Here is a 7,110-nt window from a genome sequence, read left to right as displayed (position 1 = left end):
GGGGGGGAAAGGGGGGAAAGGGACAAAAAATAACACAAAATGACAAAAGGGGGGAAAGGGGGGAAAGGGACAAAAAAATCACAAAAAATGACAAAAGGGGGGAAAGGGGGGGAAAGGGGGGAAAGGGACAAAAAATAACAAAAAATGACAAAAGGGGGGGAAAGGGGGGAAAGGGACAAAAAATAACAAAACATGACAAAAGGGGGGGGAAAGGGGGGAAAGGGACAAAAAATAACAAAAAATGACAAAAGGGGGGAAAGGGGGGAAAGGGACAAAAAAAAACACAAAATGACAAAAGGGGGGGAAAGGGGGGAAAGGGACAAAAAATAACAAAAAATGACAAAAGGGGGGGAAAGGGGGGAAAGGGACAAAAAATAACAAAAAATGACAAAAGGGGGGGAAAGGGGGGAAAGGGACAAAAAATAACAAAAAATAACAAAAAATGACAAAAGGGGGGGAAAGGGGGGAAAGGGACAAAATAAAGTGCAGGAATATAGTGCTGGACTATTTATCAAGAATTTCTATCTTTCTCTGTTCAATTACCCAGATACAATTACCACAAACCCACAAGATACAATGTTATAATGCATGTGACATCAGCCCCAGTGGCCTAAATATGACAAAAGGGGGGGAAAGGGGGGAAAGGGACAAAAAATAACACAAAAGGAGGGGAAAGGGGGGAAAGGGACAAAAAATAACACAAAAGGAGGGGAAAGGGGGGAAAGGGACAAAAAATAACACAAAATGACAAAAGGGGGGGAAAGGGGGGAAAGGGACAAAAAATAACAAAAAATAACACAGAATGACAAAAGGGGGGGAAAGGGGGGAAAGGGACAAAAAATAACACAAAATGACAAAAGGGGGGGAAAGGGGGGAAAGGGACAAAAAATAACAAAAAAAAACAAAAAATGACAAAAGGGGGGGAAAGGGGGGAAAGGGACAAAAAATAACACAAAATGACAAAAGGGGGGGAAAGGGGGAAAGGGACAAAAAATAACACAAAATGACAAAAGGGGGGGAAAGGGGGGAAAGGGACAAAAAATAACAAAAAATGACAAAAGGGGGGGAAAGGGGGGAAAGGGACAAAAAATAACAAAAAATAACAAAAAATGACAAAAGGGGGGGAAAGGGGGGAAAGGGACAAAAAATAACAAAAAATGACAAAAGGGGGGGAAAGGGGGGAAAGGGACAAAAAAACCCACAAAATGACAAAAGGGGGGGAAAGGGGGGAAAGGGACAAAAAAACCCACAAAATGACAAAAGGGGGGGTAAGGGGGGAAAGGGACAAAAAATAACAAAAAATAACAAAAGGGGGGGAAAGGGGGGAAAGGGACAAAAAATAACAAAAAATGACAAAAAATGACAAAAGGGGGGGAAAGGGGGGGAAAGGGGGGAAAAGGGACAAAAAAACAACAAAAAATGACAAAAGGGGGAAAGGGGGGAAAGGGACAAAAAATAACAAAAAATAACAAAAAATGACAAAAGGGGGGGAAAGGGGGGAAAGGGGGGAAAGGGACAAAAAATAACAAAAAACAACAAAAAATGACAAAAGGGGGGGAAAGGGGGGAAAGGGACAAAAAATAACACAAAATGACAAAAGGGGGGAAAGGGGGGAAAGGGACAAAAAAAACCACAAAATGACAAAAGGGGGGGAAAGGGGGGAAAGGGACAAAAAATAACAAAAAATGACAAAAGGGGGGGGAAAGGGGGGAAAGGGACAAAAAATAACAAAAAATGACAAAAGGGGGGGAAAGGGGGGAAAGGGACAAAAAATAACAAAAAATAACAAAAAATGACAAAAGGGGGGGAAAGGGGGGAAAGGGACAAAATAAAGTGCAGGAATATAGTGCTGGACTATTTATCAAGAATTTCTATCTTTCTCTGTTCAATTACCCAGATACAATTACCACAAACCCACAAGATACAATGTTATAATGCATGTGACATCAGCCCCAGTGGCCTAAATATGACAAAAGGGGGGGAAAGGGGGGAAAGGGACAAAAAATAACACAAAAGGAGGGGAAAGGGGGGAAAGGGACAAAAAATAACACAAAAGGAGGGGAAAGGGGGGAAAGGGACAAAAAATAACACAAAATGACAAAAGGGGGGGAAAGGGGGGAAAGGGACAAAAAATAACAAAAAAAATGACAAAAGGGGGGGAAAGGGGGGAAAGGGACAAAAAAAAACACAAAATGACAAAAGGGGGGGAAAGGGGGGAAAGGGGGGAAAGGGACAAAAAATAACAAAAAATAACAAAAAATGACAAAAGGGGGGGAAAGGGGGGAAAGGGACAAAAAATAACAAAAAATGACAAAAGGGGGGGAAAGGGGGGAAAGGGACAAAAAACAACAAAAAATGACAAAAGGAAGGGAAAGGGGGGAAAGGGACAAAAAAAACCACAAAATGACAAAAGGGGGGGAAAGGGGGGAAAGGGACAAAAAAAACCACAAAATGACAAAATGGGGGGAAAGGGGGGAAAGGGACAAAAAATAACAAAAAATAACAAAAAATGACAAAAGGGGGGGAAAGGGGGGAAAGGGACAAAAAATAACCAAATATTACAAAAGGGGGGGAAAGGGGGGAAAGGGACAAAAAAGAACAAAAAATGACAAAAGGGGGGAAAGGGGGGAAAGGGACAAAAAAACCCACAAAATGACAAAAGGGGGGGAAAGGGGGGAAAGGGGGGAAAGGGGGGAAAGGGGGGAAAGGGACAAAAAATAACAAAAAATGACAAAAGGGGGGGAAAGGGGGGAAAGGGACAAAAAAAGAACAAAAAGTGACAAAAGGGGGGGAAAGGGGGGAAAGGGACAAAAAAACCCACAAAATGACAAAAGGGGGGGAAAGGGGGGAAAGGGGGGAAAGGGGGGAAAGGGACAAAAAATAACAAAAAATGACAAAAGGGGGGGAAAGGGGGGAAAGGGACAAAAAAAGAACAAAAAGTGACAAAAGGGGGGGAAAGGGGGGAAAGGGACAAATAAAAACAAAAAATAACAAAAAATGACAAAAGGGGGGGAAAGGGACAAAAAAACCCACAAAATGACAAAAGGGGGGGAAAGGGGGGAAAGGGACAAAAAATAACAAAAAAATTACAAAAGGGGGGGAAAGGGGGGAAAGGGACAAAAAAAAACACAAAATGACAAAAGGGGGGGAAAGGGGGGAAAGGGACAAAAAATAACAAAAAATAACAAAAAATGACAAAAGGGGGGGAAAGGGGGGAAAGGGACAAAAAATAACAAAAAATGACAAAAGGGGGGGAAAGGGGGGAAAGGGACAAAAAACAACAAAAAATGACAAAAGGGGGAAAGGGGGGAAAGGGACAAAAAATAACAAAAAATAACAAAAAATGACAAAAGGGGGGGAAAGGGGGGAAAGGGGGGAAAGGGACAAAAAATAACAAAAAACAACAAAAAATGACAAAAGGGGGGGAAAGGGGGGAAAGGGACAAAAAATAACACAAAATGACAAAAGGGGGGAAAGGGACAAAAAAAAACACAAAATGACAAAAGGGGGGGAAAGGGGGGAAAGGGACAAAAAATAACAAAAAATGACAAAAGGGGGGGGAAAGGGGGGAAAGGGACAAAAAATAACAAAAAATGACAAAAGGGGGGGAAAGGGGGGAAAGGGACAAAAAATAACAAAAAATAACAAAAAATGACAAAAGGGGGGGAAAGGGGGGAAAGGGACAAAATAAAGTGCAGGAATATAGTGCTGGACTATTTATCAAGAATTTCTATCTTTCTCTGTTCAATTACCCAGATACAATTACCACAAACCCACAAGATACAATGTTATAATGCATGTGACATCAGCCCCAGTGGCCTAAATATGACAAAAGGGGGGGAAAGGGGGGAAAGGGACAAAAAATAACACAAAAGGAGGGGAAAGGGGGGAAAGGGACAAAAAATAACACAAAAGGAGGGGAAAGGGGGGAAAGGGACAAAAAATAACACAAAATGACAAAAGGGGGGGAAAGGGGGGAAAGGGACAAAAAATAACAAAAAAAATGACAAAAGGGGGGGAAAGGGGGGAAAGGGACAAAAAAAAACACAAAATGACAAAAGGGGGGGAAAGGGGGGAAAGGGGGGAAAGGGACAAAAAATAACAAAAAATAACAAAAAATGACAAAAGGGGGGGAAAGGGGGGAAAGGGACAAAAAATAACAAAAAATGACAAAAGGGGGGGAAAGGGGGGAAAGGGACAAAAAACAACAAAAAATGACAAAAGGAAGGGAAAGGGGGGAAAGGGACAAAAAAAAACACAAAATGACAAAAGGGGGGGAAAGGGGGGAAAGGGACAAAAAAAACCACAAAATGACAAAATGGGGGGAAAGGGGGGAAAGGGACAAAAAATAACAAAAAATAACAAAAAATGACAAAAGGGGGGGAAAGGGGGGAAAGGGACAAAAAATAACCAAATATTACAAAAGGGGGGGAAAGGGGGGAAAGGGACAAAAAAGAACAAAAAATGACAAAAGGGGGGAAAGGGGGGAAAGGGACAAAAAAACCCACAAAATGACAAAAGGGGGGGAAAGGGGGGAAAGGGGGGAAAGGGGGGAAAGGGACAAAAAATAACAAAAAATGACAAAAGGGGGGGAAAGGGGGGAAAGGGACAAAAAAAGAACAAAAAGTGACAAAAGGGGGGGAAAGGGGGGAAAGGGACAAAAAAACCCACAAAATGACAAAAGGGGGGGAAAGGGGGGAAAGGGGGGAAAGGGGGGAAAGGGACAAAAAATAACAAAAAATGACAAAAGGGGGGGAAAGGGGGGAAAGGGACAAAAAAAGAACAAAAAGTGACAAAAGGGGGGGAAAGGGGGGAAAGGGACAAATAATAACAAAAAATAACAAAAAATGACAAAAGGGGGGGAAAGGGACAAAAAAACCCACAAAATGACAAAAGGGGGGGAAAGGGGGGAAAGGGACAAAAAATAACAAAAAAATTACAAAAGGGGGGGAAAGGGGGGAAAGGGACAAAAAAAAACACAAATTGACAAAAGGGGGGGAAAGGGGGGAAAGGGACAAAAAATAACAAAAAATAACAAAAAATGACAAAAGGGGGGAAAAGGGGGGAAAGGGACAAAAAATAACAAAAAATGACAAAAGGGGGGGAAAGGGGGGAAAGGGACAAAAAACAACAAAAAATGACAAAAGGGGGGGAAAGGGGGGAAAGGGGGGAAAGGGGGGAAAGGGACAAAAAATAACAAAAAATGACAAAAGGGGGGGAAAGGGGGGAAAGGGACAAAAAAAGAACAAAAAGTGACAAAAGGGGGGGAAAGGGGGGAAAGGGACAAATAATAACAAAAAATAACAAAAAATGACAAAAGGGGGGGAAAGGGACAAAAAAACCCACAAAATGACAAAAGGGGGGGAAAGGGGGGAAAGGGGGGAAAGGGGGGAAAGGGACAAAAAATAACAAAAAATGACAAAAGGGGGGGAAAGGGGGGAAAGGGACAAAAAATAACACAAAATGACAAAAGGGGGGGAAAGGGGGAAAGGGACAAAATAAAGTGCAGGAATATAGTGCTGGACTATTTATCAAGATTTTCTATCTTTCTCTGTTCAATTACCCAGATACAATTACCACAAACCCACAAGATACAATGTTATAATGCATGTGACATCAGCCCCAGTGGCCTAAATATGACAAAAGGGGGGGGAAGGGGGGAAAGGGACAAAAAATAACACAAAATGACAAAAGGGGGGGAAAGGGGGAAAGGGACAAAATAAAGTGCAGGAATATAGTGCTGGACTATTTATCAAGAATTTCTATCTTTCTCTGTTCAATTACCCAGATACAATTACCACAAACCCACAAGATACAATGTTATAATGCATGTGACATCAGCCCCAGTGGCCTAAATATGACAAAAGGGGGGGAAAGGGGGGAAAGGGACAAAAAATAACACAAAAGGAGGGGAAAGGGGGGAAAGGGACAAAAAAAACCACAAAATGACAAAAGGGGGGGTAAGGGGGGAAAGGGACAAAAAATAACAAAAAATAACAAAAGGGGGGGAAAGGGGGGAAAGGGACAAAAAATAACAAAAAATGACAAAAAATGTCAAAAGGGGGGGAAAGGGGGGGAAAGGGGGGAAAAGGGACAAAAAAACAACAAAAAATGACAAAAGGGGGGAAAGGGGGGAAAGGGACAAAAAATAACAAAAAATAACAAAAAATGACAAAAGGGGGGGGAAAGGGGGGAAAGGGGGGAAAGGGACAAAAAATAACAAAAAACAACAAAAAATGACAAAAGGGGGGGAAAGGGGGGAAAGGGACAAAAAATAACAAAAAATGACAAAAGGGGGGGAAAGGGGGGAAAGGGACAAAAAATAACAAAAAATGACAAAAGGGGGGGAAAGGGGGGAAAGGGACAAAAAATAACAAAAAATAACAAAAAATGACAAAAGGGGGGGAAAGGGGGGAAAGGGACAAAATAAAGTGCAGGAATATAGTGCTGGACTATTTATCAAGAATTTCTATCTTTCTCTGTTCAATTACCCAGATACAATTACCACAAACCCACAAGATACAATGTTATAATGCATGTGACATCAGCCCCAGTGGCCTAAATATGACAAAAGGGGGGGAAAGGGGGGAAAGGGACAAAAAATAACACAAAAGGAGGGGAAAGGGGGGAAAGGGACAAAAAATAACACAAAACGAGGGGAAAGGGGGGAAAGGGACAAAAAAATAACACAAAATGACAAAAGGGGGGGAAAGGGGGGAAAGGGACAAAAAATAACAAAAAATAATACAAAATGACAAAAGGGGGGGAAAGGGGGGAAAGGGACAAAAAATAACACAAAATGACAAAAGGGGGGGAAAGGGGGGAAAGGGACAAAAAATAACAAAAAATAACAAAAAATGACAAAAGGGGGGGAAAGGGGGGAAAGGGACAAAAAATAACACAAAATGACAAAAGGGGGGGAAAGGGGGGAAAGGGACAAAAAAATCACAAAAAATGACAAAAGGGGGGAAAGGGGGGGAAAGGGGGGAAAGGGACAAAAAATAACAAAAAATAACAAAAAATGACAAAAGGGGGGGAAAGGGGGGAAAGGGACAAAAAATAACACAAAATGACAAAAGGGGGGGAAAGGGGGAAAGGGACAAAAAATAA

The sequence above is a fragment of the Ascaphus truei genome, unplaced genomic scaffold (assembly GCF_040206685.1).
Source record: "Ascaphus truei isolate aAscTru1 unplaced genomic scaffold, aAscTru1.hap1 HAP1_SCAFFOLD_325, whole genome shotgun sequence".
NCBI classification, from domain to species: domain Eukaryota; kingdom Metazoa; phylum Chordata; class Amphibia; order Anura; family Ascaphidae; genus Ascaphus; species Ascaphus truei.
The sequence above is the reverse complement of the archived record's forward strand: the minus strand, read 5'-3'. Positions refer to the sequence as shown.